General features: G+C 37.0%; 2 long non-coding RNA genes across 4 annotated transcripts; both read right to left on the bottom strand.

The window, feature by feature from the left end:
* Window positions 1-2,765: 2,765 nt before the first annotated feature.
* Window positions 2,766-5,955, bottom strand: LOC135718188 (uncharacterized). Of its 3 annotated transcripts, XR_010520657.2 has the most exons (4): window positions 5,590-5,955; window positions 4,781-4,841; window positions 3,907-4,693; window positions 2,766-3,781 (listed from the first exon to the last, which is right to left on the bottom strand). It is a non-coding gene; the product is annotated as an uncharacterized lncRNA (long non-coding RNA). The 3 variants fall into 3 exon arrangements; XR_012337724.1 differs by lacking the exon at window positions 5,590-5,955 and having other exon boundaries at window positions 3,907-4,129; window positions 4,209-5,069; XR_012337723.1 differs by lacking the exon at window positions 5,590-5,955 and having other exon boundaries at window positions 4,781-5,066.
* A 552-nt stretch (window positions 5,956-6,507) lies between these two features.
* Window positions 6,508-9,027, bottom strand: LOC141282867 (uncharacterized). Its single transcript, XR_012337722.1, has 2 exons — window positions 8,105-9,027; window positions 6,508-7,940 (listed from the first exon to the last, which is right to left on the bottom strand). It is a non-coding gene; the product is annotated as an uncharacterized lncRNA (long non-coding RNA).
* Between the last annotated feature and the right edge of the window lie 8,339 nt (window positions 9,028-17,366).

Below are 17,366 nucleotides of genomic sequence, written 5' to 3'. Positions count from 1 at the left end.
CATGTGGAGGGAAAGCTTTTATTTGCCATCTATTAGCCGGTGGCAGTTAATTTAAGTTTATAACCATAGTAAACAAGAATTAACATCACTGCAGTTAAACGCATACCCTGTCACTGGTTCACTGCTTTTCCTTCTTAGGACCACATTTGACCAATTCAGACTGGGAACACCCCACAAGAGCTGCAGTTTTAGAAATGCTCTTACCAGGGCTCTCAAGTTTTATCAAAAGTTTGGAGTGAGATTTCATCTGTTAGGGGAGGAGCCACTTAAATATTTGCAGCAGCGACCCCTCGGCCCCAACCAATTCTCTCAGGTTTTTGGTAGCAGTTAAATTTAATATATTGTTTATAATTGATTAGCACAAATAGAAAGTTAAATGCAATGATTAATGTATACATTGGCAGGATATAAACATTACTAAAATAAAAGCCAGAGCTGAATAGCTAAAAAGAGTATGAATAAAGTATAATTTGAAAATAATGAAATAAATGAAAATGAAATATCTTGTCCTTTCCATTCCCAGGTGAAAAAAATACTATAGTAATTTATAGTAAACATAACAACTATAGTAATATAAACGTATTACTTTATCCAATACTGTACTACATTGTCTACAACTATAGGGTATAATATACTAGAATATACACTACAGATTACTGTAGTATAAAAACTAAAGAATACTAACGTTAGAGTATTTATTACAGTTTATCAGTTCACTACTATAGTTAATACAGAGTATGCTGTAGCAATCATTAACAAAGTGTTGTAAATACTATAATATACTAAAATTTACTATACTATATGGTTCAAAAACACTATAGTATTTCCTATAATATTTTTCACCTGGGATTGTTTCAGGTAGCCTCTAGTGTTTAGTACTTTCCTAAAGTTAAAGCTAATTCTGATTGCAAAGCAGTTCGATTTTTTTAATCAATAATAATTTACCTCGGCTATATTTCCCAACAACAGTTTTTATTATCTTTGATCACATTTTTGTGATGTCATCCAAGAATCGTAAAATCAAATTGCTATAAAAAAGAATGCGTTACCTACCGCTTTCATCGGATTCTTCTCTTCCAACTGCCACTTCGTCTGTGTGACGTGAGAATCTATGTTGCCTAGTAACGAATGTGCTTGCAGCAGGATCACGAAATTTACCCAGAAACAACAAATTCTGATTTCTGATTGGCTGGTAGGTGACAATTATATCAGGATGTCTAGTGTGACCGTGTCCGCGGCTCGACAGATATGAACTCGGCAGAGAACTTCTCTCCTGTGCCTCGTTCATTAATTGTATAGAGTGGGAAAAGTTTTCTTATTTTTTCAGCGTGAGAAATACAAGGTGTGGCGTGTGAGCGTGTGAACTGACTGAAATGCGTGAGTCTCACGGTGAAAGCGTGAGACTTGAGAGCCCTGGCTCTTACCCAGTCATCTCGCCATCACAATTTGGCCCTTGTCAAAGCCATACATGTTTTTCCTGCTTCTAACACATCAACTTTGAGGAAAAACACTTTCCAAGGAAGGAAAAGCAGTGAACCAATTGATGACCGTCATGATCGGCAGAGGGTCATTGATGCATGTGGGGAGCAAAGGCTGGCTCGTGTGGTCCAATCTAACAGACGAGTTACTGAGGCTGACATTGTTGAAAAAGTGAATGCTGGTTCTGATAGAAAGGTCTAGTGGAGTCTATGCCTATATGGGGTCAGGGCTGCTTTGGTGGCAAATAGGGGACATACATAACATTATTAGGCAGGTGGTCATTATGTTACAGCTGTGATATGTATATTAATGTATATTAACCAATTTAATATTTAATTAAGTTGCCCTTTTGTAGTTTCAGAAATGTTTTTTGCAAGAGCTGTTTGGATTGAGGGTGACAAACATTTTGAAGGTGTCATCCCAAAAAAACTGGCTTCAAGAAGACAAAAAAGTCGTAAGATGGCCAAAGACAAAGTTGGCAAAAAAAAATTGGACCCAAAGGATGACTGTCTCACTTTCAAGCTGCTGAAAATTAAAATGACATCAGGTATGATGGCTCTCTTAGTATTCTTGTTTTAAATTTGATCATTGTGTTAGTACGTTTATTCTTTTTGTTTATGCAGTGGCATTTTTAGCCTGTGTGGCTCCCTGGGCAAACCTAACCACCACTCCCCCATTCAGCGCTCCTAAAACCCACCACCAGTATTTTCATTGCGACTTTATCACCACCACAAATTAAAACTAATTTCACACAAGCAAGTATTGTAAAAAAAAAAGGCACACAAAATATATTTTGTATATCCCTCCCAATTTCTACTGTGGTTATATCCCTATTTTTGATGCCTGCAGTTCTTGCGGTGCCATATGATTATCTTTAACAAGCATCATTACGATCAGGGGCCTATTGCACAAAACTAGGATAAGGGATTAAGCCGGGATATCTTGGTGATCCTGGCTCAATTGATACGTGATCCGGTTGCACTAAAGCTGGATAGGGGGCAGGAGGATATGTTATGGTATAAATTACCATGGAGATCTATTCTGTGGAGCTAGCCTGCTCCAGACCAGGCTAAATTCCAGGATCTATTTAATCTCATCCCTTATGTCAGTCAGCAATCACCACAAATGGAAACCAATAATTATTTCACTGCCCAATATACATTATTATCACATATAACTATACCCACTGTAATTTTATTAAATGTTTGTGATCATTAATTTTTATAATATTGGATAAATTATGATTTTTAGATGATGTTGCTATCATTAATTCATTTACAGTTTCCTAAAGACTATAAGGCTATACATAAAATGATAGAACATTAGGGCCACAGAGAAAAAAACAGACAGAGAATGAAGTCGTAATATTGTAACTTGTTGTTTTAGAGGAGGACAGTTGTTACAATAACAGTTGTGGGGCATTTCGTGGAATTGTACTTCAGTATGGTTTTAGAAACAAGGAAATACTTAATCAAATTGTTATAAGTATCAGGACTGTAAAAACAATATGTATCTTTCCACAGAAAGAACCAGCCTCAAATGTATGACTTTCTCCTTTCCTCTGTGTGGCCCTTATACCATACACATTTCATATAAATATAAAAGCACAAAGTGTAACATTATGTTTCTTTATTGAATAAGGACAAAACAAAGCAGGTAAACCATCAGCTCCTTTCGAAACTGAAGTCACACAGTGACTCTACAAGATGGAAAGCACAGAATCAAAGCATATTATACAACCAAAGGATAAATACACATTCAAAGGTCTGTATATAACACACCCTGCATGTCTGCACACTGAAATAAATGCAGGACAAATTCATACACATTAACTGAACAGACAATTTCAGACAACTGAAAACAAGACAATTAATGGATGCAGTAGCCTCCCTGCAAGCTTGTATTACAAACAGTATACACACAGTATACAGCACAAACATCAAAAAAATTTGAAAGCACACATACTGACTAAAATAATTCAACACTTATTGATCCCTCAGCAGCCGACCACTGTTGTCATCAGGGAAGATTTCCGGATTGTCCCAGTCCATGGCTGGCGGCACTCTGGGTGCCCTCTCCTTCCTCAGGCAGGCCACATTGTGGAGGACACCACAAGCCACAGTAATGTCACATGCCCTCACAGGGCTGACTCTTAATTTGTGAAGGCAGTGAGAGCGTGCCTTCAGGAGGCCAAAGGTCATTTCAACTCTGGCCCTAGCATGGGCATAGTTGTAGGCCTGCTGTGCTTCCTGGGGGTCTGTGAAAGGTGTCAGGAAAAACGGCTGGCAGCCATACCCCCTGTCTACCAGCAACACACCAGAGAATTCACCGGTCAACACAAAATCTCATCATTACTAATAAAACACAGTGATATTGTTGACACAGCCATTATGTAAAAAGTGGTTATATATGGGTTGTGTGGCTCACCTTGTGATAGGCGCTGATAGATTTCAGAGGTCCAAAAGATTCTGGAGTCATGGACTGAGCCAGGCCATTTTGCCAGTGTTCAATGGAAAAGATCAAAAAGTTATGTTCACCTGAACATTAATGCTGTAAAAAGATTTCATATTTACAAAATCTGCCTCATGGGCACCTGAGGGGGCTTTTATCCTTATGTTTGTGCAGTCCAGTGCACCAATGACTCTGGGTCCTGTAAAAGAAATGAGATTTTGTGATGGCTCCCAATGATGACTCCTTTGTATAGTACTTTCACAAGTTTGACATGATACCTTATGCCTTTTGGAATCCAGAGAGATGGTCTCCTCATCATCATCGCCGTTATGTGCTGATGAAATGGGGCCTTGACCCCATCACATTTAATCGGATTCATATTGAAGCTAGTAGACAAGACATGCCAGGCCTACAGTATGCCTTTGATGGAGTACTCACTGGATCAGCATCGTCAGGTGCTCGTGCTGGTGGCTTTAACAGTAACACAGTGCTACCAGACACTACAAGGCAATAGGCAAACCAAAGTCAGACAGTCCAAATAGATTCAATATGAATGTGATTGTGTCCCATGTAGAGATGGAAGAACATACCTTGTATGAAGCGGGTGGCATCTTGTGAGGGACCTATGCTTGTCTCTTTTCCCCCAGGGATTCCCTCCAACAGGCCTGCCTTTATTTAGCTCCAAAGCTGGCCTCTGCTGGGGTGAGGTCAGCTTTTGGTGACCCACCACCCGTGCCTTGTCTCTGGGTATTCTTTTTCACTGCTAAAACAGTACAGACAATGTGTGAGCAGGCACCTTCTGGGTACAATCTATGCTTGTGCATTATTAAGTATTAGTCAGGGCCCTTACCATTCTGCAGATTTTGATTTTGACCTGCTGCCATGTCCGTTTTGGCCCGGTCATATTTAATCTACATCACACAACACCACACACAAAAAGAGAGACTTTCTTTAACACACAAGAACATTCAATGGAGTCACACTGCAAAAAATGACTTACTTTGTATTGTTGTCTTGTTTTCAGTAAAAATATAAAAAAATTCTTCAATTAAGATGCATTTTCTTGATGAGCAAAATGACCTAGGAAAATAAGCAAAAATATCAGCCAATGAAATAAAAAAATGTTTTATATTAAGTGTTTATGAAAAAGTATATTTCAAGAAAACTTTTAATACATCTTAATTTAAGAATTTTTTGATATTTGTACTGAAAACAAGACAAAAACACGAAGAAAGTCATTTTTTTGCAGTGCAATGAGCAAGTGACCTTGGGTCCTTTGAAAGGCGCTTTATAAATTAAATTGATTATTATTAATAGCTCATCTATTTATTCAATTGTTTCATTGTTTCAAAGCAGCTTTACATTAATAAAAGCAGAAAAAAAAGAAAAGGAAAAAAAACCCGGTGGACAACATAAGAAGCAGAGTACATAATGAGCGTAATAATAATGTAAGGCTTTCATAATAATTTATTGAAGCCTTATCCAGTGTGATGGAGTTACTTTACACAATTTCACACATATTTGCAGTCCATTTCAATAAAAAAATTAACTGTTTTATAATCAGAGTACAATTGCGTTTTTGGAGATGTGAATTAAACATTTTAATTGTAATTGTGATGTTTCAGCGGAGCGGTGAGTGTGTAATTGTGCACTACTTACGCATTCAGGCGGTCTGCAATACTTTGCCACGCTTTTTCTCTCTGCTTTACCACTGTGGCGGTGTTGCCTTTCTTCTTAATTATGTCTTTTACCTCCTCGTATGGATTTGTGCCTCTGACGGGGAAAAGAACGCCGCTAGTTGCCATGGTGAATCAGTGAATCTGTGATCGGTGGCGGGGTCTAGTTGAGTGAGCCGTGAGCGCGCACCTATCCAGGATTGGTTTCACCTGGCTTGATGAATCCGTGTCTGATCATCCTGGCTTGGTCTTTGTGCAACCAATTAAGCGTGGACGCACTTGTTTTGGCTTCATTGAGCTCAGCTCAGTCATTTAGCCTGGATGTATTAATTCTACTTTTGTGCAACAGGCCCCTGTTTATTTCTACTGCTTTGTCTGAAAGCCAGGGTCTAATGACTGCCATATGTAAATGTCGCTCCTGTGCTTGTGCATCCCATTTAACAATTCCACTGTCTGACCTTTGTTGTGGCCTTTATATCTGTGGCCTTTATAGTCTGTGGCCGTCAGCACAGTTGTGTTTGCCTCTGATAAATTTCATTGCTTATGTGTATTGTGTGTAAGCTTTACCCTTGCAAAGATTTAATGTTATTTGATTATATATTTTTTTACCTCATTATGTGTCAAATGTGTCAGACTACCCCTCTTCCATTCACATACAGGCTATTTCATGTTTTATTTAACTTGGAAATGGAAATTTATTTTGTAGAAAATGAGAAAGAATGTGAATTTGATTTCACATTTTGCAATTGAATTTGATTTTGCAATTTGATTTCACCAAGCGTTTTAGTGATCGCTGAATCATGATTTTCTTCTAAATACATTTCTTCTGACTGCATGTTGGACTTTAAGGCGTCCATTTGCATGTTCATAATTTAGAGGAAAGGCACAAGATACAAATATCTAAGTTCAAATATTTATTGATCAGATATGAAAAAGTTTAACAGCGCGCTGGATCGTTTCAAGGCCACAAGCGGCAAGCAACGAATGCACAGCATTTTAGAAAACATTTATTTAAAGAGTATATGACGTCGTCTTTCTTCTTAAAGTCTCCACCCACAAAGGCTGCTCTCCCTCGTGAATCTGACTCCTTTACCACACCCAATTTCAGCCTGTAGGCAAAGATGGACACACATAGACAAAGAAAAAACAAACTGTTCTCCTCTCATCCCTAGGAGCCCTGCAGTTCCTCTCCAGTACTCCTCCACTTTGAATAGCATGTTATAATGCTTTCTTAGAAACAAATCATTAATAAAACATTAATTTATAAAAAACATAAGCTGTAAGATGAAAGTGATTATTATGTAAAACATATTTCAATATCATGACATCATTTCATTATTTGTAAAATTGGTTATATGAATAAGGCACACATTAACTTCTTTAGATAGATAAACACATATTAAATCTTTTACTGCAATACTACTTCTAAGCAAACACTTTAATCATTATTAAAAACCATCTGTTTGGTAAGAAAACACACACACACACACACACACACACACACACACACACACACACACACACACACACACACACACACACACACACACACACACACACACACACACACACACACACACATGAGGAGATTCTGTTCTTCAAGGTTGAGCTGCCCTGCCCACATTAAGTTATTCTGTATGCAACCTTCATTTCATTGGTTAATACACATTTATCAAAGACAACATCTTATATTTACTACATCAATTATTCAATGATTAATACTGATTAAGTAAGAAATACATTGCATATTTTATCCTGTGAACATTAAGGCATTAGTTAATGACATAGTCGCCTGTTTGCTTTCCCCCTCAGGCCTCTCTCTTATCTTGATCGATACCAGTCGTAAATTCCTAAATTCCTCCTTGCAGCACACACACAAAAACTGGTAACTCTCCACTCTCAAACATAAACACCTCATTTCTACATAATAGCTCAGTGCATATATAAAACACACAATGTTTATAGAATAAAATGATTAATTAAAGAAATATAAAAATGGAACAAAATCAATTTCCACAGTCCTTATTTGGACATCTTTGTAACTTTAACACTTTTAGCAATTAGCAAGATTAATAAAACAACATAAAAATCCCACAATTCCCTCTCTTGACCTCTGAAAGAGGTCACACATTTTCTTCTTCATCATCCTCCAGGTTCTGTAGGCCTAATAGCGGCATGCTGTATGGGGGTGGATTTTCTTTTTTCTCTATTGCAGACACTATCAGTCTGTTACACAAGGATCTCCATTGTTTATGCCAAATATTATGGTGATTATAATTGCAGTTATAACTCCTAGGGCCCACAGAACCTTCCAATTTCCATATAGCTTCATCTCTGTGGAAAAAATACACTTATGCCTATTGGCTAATACTCAAATAACAATCGTAAATTCAAAAAGAAAAAGAAAAATTAAATATGAAATTAATACTGTAGAATTGTATAAGAAACTTAAGAAATTCAAAGATCAAAATTCAAAGGTCAATGTGGTATGTAGTTACCCAGGTTATAATGAATATATGGTAATTGTGATATTCAGGTCTCTAAACACTTCTGTCAGGATTTCCAGCACTTTGTGGAAATCCAATTTATCCAGGCCACACCCCAGCCGGGGAGTGGATACACTTGTTATGTTTTCTTTCTCACACCACTCTCTCATACATCTGAGGCTGTAGGTAAAATTCTCATATGTTGGTAAATCAGTACAATTTTGTTTTGTTATTAAATGAAAAATCAATCTGCCGTCGTCCTCATGGGTAACTGCACATTCACCTGTGTGTTCTGTCTTACAACCTTTTGTGTACCGTACTTCGCTTTGAACTGTACGGCTATACCTGTTCCATAGGCACAATCTGTGCTCACACAGTGTGCTAGGGGTTCTGTTACTGGGCTGGAAAAAATGTCACCTCTTTTATGCACAATTTTACAGTGTTTGTTGACTTTGTTGTTGGTGTTGTGTGAGTGTTACCACTGATGTGTTACCACTTCCTGTTTGTCCTCTCTGTATTCCAGCTGATTCACTTTCACTTTCAACACTTTCCCTCTCTTGGACCTGAGTCCTCAGGTCCACACCTGTGTCTATTAGAAACCCAATCATCATATATAACTGCTGGGTTGTTCCCACAATTTCGTTGTGTGGTAGCCTGGCAGGAAAAATGTTTAATCATAGCAGTTAGTCTGTAGAAATAAACATCATTAGTTAGTGGCATGATAGGGTCCTTCACCAGGGCATTCCTCGGACCCGGAAACTGACGACCTGTAAGCAATTCAAAGGTTGTGAAACCAGAAATCCTGTTAACAGAATAACGAATAGACATTAATGCAATTGGTAATGCCTCAAGCCATGTTATTTTTGTCTGTGCACATAGTTTGTCAAGTCAAGTTTTAATGTCAAAGTCAGGTTCACTATTTCAGCTTTACTCTAACATTGGGGTGATAAGCAGCCCCGAAACTATATGTCAATTCCAGTGCGTGTTTGTCAATTTTGTCTTGGGAAACCATGGTTGGGGATATAAGTGGTGTGTTAGGCAGTTGACAACAGCCACTTCATTAGGTACCTTCACAGCCTTTAGTATGTGTCAGGCTGTGCTAGCATTTACTATAGGCCGGCCTTTCCTGGTTTCAAACCCACCTATCTGCCATATGGCAGTTCCATATATACTGCACCAATCACATATGCAGATTCACTATAAACAATCACCCTCTCTTCACCAGTGTAGTGCAAGGCTTTGATAACAGCTGTCATTTCAGCTCTCTGTGCTGACCGTTTACCTTTCAATCTACCACTCAGTCGTGTTACAAAATCACCCACAACTTGCTCAACCACAGCAAAGCCTGCCTTCAATGTGTCATCTGCTGCTCTGAAACAACAACCATCTGTAAACAGTGTGATTAACGGTGGGGGAGTTGTCAGTGGTACCGCGAACAAACCATCTCTCAATATATTTGCTTTTTCAGTCAATGGTATAACAATTATAATTAATTACAATAATAATAATTTGTATATCAGTCAATGGTATCCAACATTTGGCTCACCCTCAGTGATTAGATCTGCCATGTGAACACCTTCATGCACATATATGATGTCTGGGCTGGCAATTTCCTTAAATACAAAGTTTGTTACAATAATCAGTTATTTTCTATACTCACAGCTTTTCTTGTTTACCTTTTATAGTGTTCTATGGTGTTCTTTTTTTTCTTTTTCAATTTATTTCTTATATCTATTTTAATATCCTTTCTGCCATAGCTGTTCTATGCCATATATATTTACTTTTTAGCTCAGTACCATCAGTGGAGTTCTGACTTCCTCTTTATATACCAAATTCAATTATTCATTTCTTCCTGTCAAATTAATAGGAGTCTGATTTGATTTCAGGACAGGTAGTCACACCTAACAACAAAGTTCTTTATCAGCCTTTAAATGTGTCTAGCTGATTTTCTCATAAAGATTGTCTGTGTCCCTATAGGAACAAGGTCTTTACTAAACATTGAACGGCTGTTTACTCTTTCCCCTTTTTCACTCAAAGGCCCGTATGAAGATGAAAAAGTTCAGTGTCCAGTGAAATATTGTCCAGTTTCTCTTGCCTCCAAGAACATTATTGTCTTTGTTAGTCTCTTTCTGGATTCCACTCAGTCTTTTTGGTGTTTCATCCTTGTAAATGTCTCTGACCATATGCAGTGCCCCCTTCACTGCTTTAGTTCAAGTATAGTCCCATTCAAATAGAATGTGCTTTCAGTCCAGTTTATTAGTTACTCCTCTCTTTGCAACTCCAGCACTTTGATATCACACACAGTTTTTCATTGTCTGTTTCTTGCCAGCTTTTTAGTCACTTTCTTGAATGTCAAAGGATGAGAGCTTTCAGTCTTTCAAGGTTTAACTTAACCCATTGCAAAATATTGCCTTTCAATTTAAAATAAAATTTATCTTGTGACCACCTTCCATCATCAGATGAAGACTCCTCTTCATTTTGTTAAATCTTTTTGTCCTTTATACAATTTATCTGTGTCATTCACCTTTTAACAATTTTCTGTCCTTTTTCAATTGTTCATCTTCATTTCCACATTTAATAACTTGGTCTCTACTCTTTTCTGTAATTGGTTGTTTTTCTTTCAAAGCTTCGCCTCTGTCTTTCTGCTAGATTTTGCTTAATGCCATTTATGGTTTTAACAGACTCAGTATATCACAGACACACTACATTTTCACACAAATAAAATCTGCATCTACATTTAATTCACCACTATTGATTTGAAAAACAAGCTGTTTCATTTTGGCTTTGGCTTTCTCATAAGGATTAGGTGTGTGCAAGGAGGGGTAGATCGATTTCACTGGGGGTGGAGCTGCAGGAGGAGCCGTAGGTGTCATACTTGAGTCTGGCTGACTGTTTCCTTGTTTAACTTCCTTTTGCTTTGCAGCTGCACAACTGCTAACTTCCCCTTTTTCTATTTGATTTAATAGCCTGCATGACAGCAGCAACCAGAGCTAATCTCATCTGAATTCTCAACTCTTTCTCTAAGCTTGTCACATTTGGTCCTTTACCAAACCACTTTTTCCTTCTGCTTTTACAGTCTTAATTTTGTTTACCAGTCTATGTTCCATGGCAAAAATAATAGGCGTGAGAGGAACTCTCTTTTTCTCCTCTGCCTCCCAACAGTTTTCTTCTCTCAACGTGTTCCACGCTAATGCAACCTCTTTTTGTCTTTTCTCTATATACAAAAGCATTTCGATCTGTTCGGACCATCCTAAGCCTCACAATCTTTTGCAAATACACATACACTGTTGGACACTCATACTCATCACATTCTTTCTGGAATTTAGCCATTTTCACACAATTTACAAGCATGCAGAATTTCAAAAAACCACAAAACGTCACTCTAATCTAGCAAAAGAATATATACACCAGTAGTTTTCAGGGGTTTCACCCGCGCGACTACTGACCCGTCTTTTTAGCGAAAGTTGAAAGCGATTAAATAATATCCGGATTAAAATTAGAATTTACGGAATTTTCATCCGAGGGACTTTAACCCACTTGGTACTTTATAATGTCTAATACATTAATGGACTCCAACCACAATTTACCTTTATGGGGTTTTCACCCAAGGGACCATTCAACCCTGCTGGTACTTTATAATGTCTAATACATTAATGGACTCCAACCACAATTTACCTTTATGGGGTTTTCACCCAAGGGACCATTCAACCCTGCTGGTACTTTATAATGTCTAATACATTAATGGACTCCAACCACAATTTAATAAATCTCTTAATATCTATAAAAATAAAAGTTTTTCACTCTGATCAATTTACAAAAATGTAAATTTGTAATTCAGTTCGGATCTCCTTATCAACACAATCAATTTGGTATATCCAAATAGCAGAATTTGATATAACAGGTTTCTGCTTACCTTTATTTTAGAAGACCGGTCTTTTGTGTTGAAATGGAGCCCTCCCTTACTCTGGTTTCTTCAATGTGAAACCCTCCTTCCTCTCACTCTCTCCTTTCCCTCCACAAAACGTCGGTGGTCACCAATTGTTGGACTTTAAGGCGTCCATTTGCATGTTCATAATTTAGAGGAAAGGCACAAGATACAAATATCTAAGTTCAAATATTTATTGATCAGATATGAAAAAGTTTAACAGCGCGCTGGATCGTTTCAAGGCCACAAGCGGCAAGCAACGAATGCACAGCATTTTAGAAAACATTTATTTAAAGAGTATATGACGTCGTCTTTCTTCTTAAAGTCTCCACCCACAAAGGCTGCTCTCCCTCGTGAATCTGACTCCTTTACCACACCCAATTTCAGCCTGTAGGCAAAGATGGACACACATAGACAAAGAAAAAACAAACTGTTCTCCTCTCATCCCTAGGAGCCCTGCAGTTCCTCTCCAGTACTCCTCCACTTTGAATAGCATGTTATAATGCTTTCTTAGAAACAAATCATTAATAAAACATTAATTTATAAAAAACATAAGCTGTAAGATGAAAGTGATTATTATGTAAAACATATTTCAATATCATGACATCATTTCATTATTTGTAAAATTGGTTATATGAATAAGGCACACATTAACTTCTTTAGATAGATAAACACATATTAAATCTTTTACTGCAATACTACTTCTAAGCAAACACTTTAATCATTATTAAAAACCATCTGTTTGGTAAGAAACACACACACACACACACACACACACACACACACACACACACACACACACACACACACACACACACACACACACACACACACACACACATGAGGAGATTCTGTTCTTCAAGGTTGAGCTGCCCTGCCCACATTAAGTTATTCTGTATGCAACCTTCATTTCATTGGTTAATACACATTTATCAAAGACAACATCTTATATTTACTACATCAATTATTCAATGATTAATACTGATTAAGTAAGAAATACATTGCATATTTTATCCTGTGAACATTAAGGCATTAGTTAATGACATAGTCGCCTGTTTGCTTTCCCCCTCAGGCCTCTCTCTTATCTTGATCGATACCAGTCGTAAATTCCTAAATTCCTCCTTGCAGCACACACACAAAAACTGGTAACTCTCCACTCTCAAACATAAACACCTCATTTCTACATAATAGCTCAGTGCATATATAAAACACACAATGTTTATAGAATAAAATGATTAATTAAAGAAATATAAAAATGGAACAAAATCAATTTCCACAGTCCTTATTTGGACATCTTTGTAACTTTAACACTTTTAGCAATTAGCAAGATTAATAAAACAACATAAAAATCCCACACAGCCCAAACTGATCATGAAAATATCACCACCATGCCAGATAAGAGGAAGAAAGTTGTAAAAAAGAGGAAATATGATGATTATATTGAATGTAAGTGCATAAATGTTCTCTAAAATGCTTTACATATTATTTTACTTGCACAATGTAAGCTTGATGCAACAACTGCAGTACCCTGGCTCCGCCCTCCTACGTGCTTCCGCTTAATTTTCATTTCGCTTCAGCAGAACGTCTGGGACTGCTCTGTAGAGTTTCGTTTTCTCCTGTAAAAATCTGAAGGTCCAATCAGCGAACAGAGGGGGGTGGCTAAAAATGATGACGTTGAGGTCGTGTGTCGGTTTGAGTTGTACTTCAGTCATGGTAGCGGAGAAAGATGTGAGAAAAGCTATTCGGTCCGTTGCTGCAAAGCTGGCGAAAATACAGAAGTTAAAGCCGGAGCAAGAACCAGGTTTGCTAAGTTTTGTTGGTCTGATTATTCGTACTTGTTGTTTCCGGCCGGTTTCGGGGCATGATATACGTCACGACCACACGTTAGTGACTGCGTATGGGAGATCCTGAGTGACTCTGCGCAGATCCAATAGTTTTAAACTTCAACAGAGGACCCTCCTTAACGGAAGTAACGCTTTGCAATGGAGCGTGGCCAGACTCTCTGTACAAATGAAATTAATGTACGAGAGTCTGGTTGGACTAGGCTACAACTGCAGGGCCATTTGTGTCAGAAGATGATGTCTCAAAAGGCAAGAAAAAGTCAAGTGAGAAGAAATACATTTTTAAAACTTATTAAACATAAATTTTTTCTTTCCAAAAATAACAAGTTTATCAGTATATGTGTGCAAAGTGATGTATAAATTCCATATTGACTATTTTATATAGATATAAAGACATTTCCAAAGCCTCCTGAACTCCCGAAAAACAAACCACTGCTACCAGAGTTCAAACTTCTTAAGGTATAAACCAGGAGGGTTATCTTTATAGATCAGTGTTTAACCCTCTGGGGTCCGACTATTTTAGGACACTGGCAGTGGTTCTGACATGCTCTTAAATTTGGCCTTTTTTCAGTTGCTCTAAACATATTAATGGCAAGTGTCTCATAACACTGCATTCAGCACAAACTGGGCTGAAATATTATATGAGCTACATGTATGTACATAATTGTATTTTTGAGAGACAAATGTTTATGCGTGGTTTTTAAAAAGCACAAATTTTTAAGTCTTTTTTAAACATGTTTTCACAAGACTTTTCTAAACAGAATCCAGTGGTCTAGAGTTTTTTCTTTAAAATGATGTGAAAATCATTCTGCCTACTCAAGTGTGACGAGTTTTTGCGGAGTTTCAATTGATTTTTGTAACGTGTTTTGTAACGACCTCACTGGGTCAGCACATCCTTACCTTCACTTGCTTATTCAGCCTTATGTACCCTCTCGATCCCTGCACTCTGTCACAGAGTGCCGTCTTGTGGTGCCATCTCAAAAAGGGAAATAACATTATTGCGTACCATCTCAGGAGCTGTTTCACAACTGTGGAATGATCTGCTGGTCGCGACACAAACGGCTGACTCTGTAATAGGGTGTAACGATTAATTGTGCAAATGCGCGTTTTCTCAATTAATGAATTTGAGTGAATTACGGTGAAATCCTGGCACATCCCAAAGCCAGGGGGCACTCTCGTGCAGAATCTTTCTTTGTGCCAAAGAAGAAGTAGCATTTAAAACGCTATTCCAGGAAATGTCTACAAAATACACTGTTCTTCAAATTGTATTTTCATGATAATAAAGAATATTTTCAATGAGTGTTGTTTTTTTAAATCCACGTTATAAACGACTCATAATGATTTAAATATATATATATATATATACTAACCAACCCTTGGCTATGTTAACTATGTTGGACTTGATGAGACTATTTCCAGTGCACTTATGTATTGTTGTTCTTGTGTTGCTATAATTGCTTCTATTGTTTACCTCACTTGTAAGTCGCTTTGGACAAAAGCGTCTGCTAAATCGGCCATTCCCAAACTGTGGTCCGTGAGGGTACTGCAGGTGGTCCGTATAAAGGCAAAATAAAATATAAAATAATATTTTTTTTTAAGAAAAAAATATTTTTTAAGAATATGTTTTAAGAATCTGTTGTACTGATGTGATGACCAGTTATAGTTTTAGTGCTAGTAAGCCTATTTAGAGGTGCAGATAAATTCAAGACTTTGTGTAGACATATTTTATTATGAGTATTATGAGGTGGTCCGCGAAAATTCTTGATTACAAATAGTGGTCCACACACACAAAAAGTTTGAAAACCCCTGTGCTAAATGACTAAATGTAAATGAAATGTATCACTCTAGCATTGCTTGTATAAAGACTTTGGAAATGCCAGTCATGTGATGTTCACTTGTATCTTCAGGAACTGTTTTCCAAACTGACACAAAGATGTCTGCTAAAATGTATGTGTACAAAGTTTACATTTGATACTTGTTATTTAGATTTTATTGTACATTATTTTGTTATTTTGCTACAAGCTTAAAATTTTCTCTTTAAGTCTCCTCAAATTCATTCTACCACAACGCATTGAGGCAATAGAAGGGTTGGGTCTTTATCTCCAGGTCTGAGATGACTATTCATGACCATTGACCTTCCCTTGCATATTGCCTTTACACAAGAAAAAGTGTCTTGCAAAAGTTAAATCAATATATTGTTTCATGTTAATAAGTGGGTTCCCCCGGTTTGGTAGAACTTTATTTTATTTTACAGTTTGTGTACTTACCTTGTACATATATGGTAAATAAGTTGTACTTACCGACAAATGTGGTACTTACTTTTAGGTATCTACATGGTAATTAACTGGTATCATTACTGTACTTACCAGTGGTACATACTTGGTAGTTATTATGTAACTCTAGATAAGTACTGGGTAATAACAGATACATACTTATAGTGTAGGTATACTGTAACTTACGAGAAACATTACTGTACTTACAAATAAATGTACAATATGAGTATTTAGTATTTACAAGCAAGTTAGGGTAAATGACAGGTATTTATAGTGTACATACAATATAACTAATATCAAACACTACTGTATTTACAAATTGTATATCCATGATAAGTGTGTGGTACCTGTAGGCCATAAATTAATGACCGGCACATATGGTGTATGTATTCTGTAACCAAAAAGAAACACTACTGTACTTACAAACTGTATATACACGATAAGTGTGTGGTACCTACAGGCAAGTGTAAGTTATACTTATACCATATGTATATGATAACTAAGAACAAACATTATTGATGTGCCATTCTGGTACTCAGTATCTTTGTCCTTTAAACCAAGCATTAAATAACCGTATGTATCAACTACTGGGTACATTCACTAGTACATCCATGGTAACTGCATGGAAACAGGACTGTAAAATAAAGTGTTGCTTTTTACACATTTATTATAAAGGACCTACCACCTAAGATATAGCATCATATACGTGTCACTGTAAGACAAACCCAACCATTGACTATCATACGCATTAACTACTGGGTACATTCACTAGGACGTCCATGCCCAGATAGCACACGTACGTCTCAGATACGTCTTGTAAAGATCTTTACATCTGCTGACGATCGTCTTTGAATAATACGTCTTCCATATCTCTACAAGACGTATTTAAGATCTTAAAAAATTCTAAATCCTACCTGCCTGCAATGCATCTCCGTTTGGTCTTGAATCCGATCAAACGCAGACGAATCAGCAAAGACCTCCAACTCATTTCATTTTTTAAATAAATGTCTTGTTTAATTGTTTTAAAAATATAGTCAACAGGTTTTTAAGGGATGGCATTAATTTTGAAGTAAAAATATAATTAAATATAATTAATTAAAGACCAGAAACGTATAAAAAAGCAATAAGCAGTATGTAGACATTTTGCGTTTAGTCCAAAATGTTAAAAAGGCACTTGGAGAAAGCACCGTGCACAAGGAAGGTGATCTCATATTCTTTCTGGCTACAAAATGTTA

Source organism: Paramisgurnus dabryanus, chromosome 10, assembly GCF_030506205.2.
Source record: "Paramisgurnus dabryanus chromosome 10, PD_genome_1.1, whole genome shotgun sequence".
Taxonomy (NCBI): domain Eukaryota; kingdom Metazoa; phylum Chordata; class Actinopteri; order Cypriniformes; family Cobitidae; genus Paramisgurnus; species Paramisgurnus dabryanus.
The sequence above is the reverse complement of the archived record's forward strand: the minus strand, read 5'-3'. Positions and strand labels throughout refer to the sequence as shown.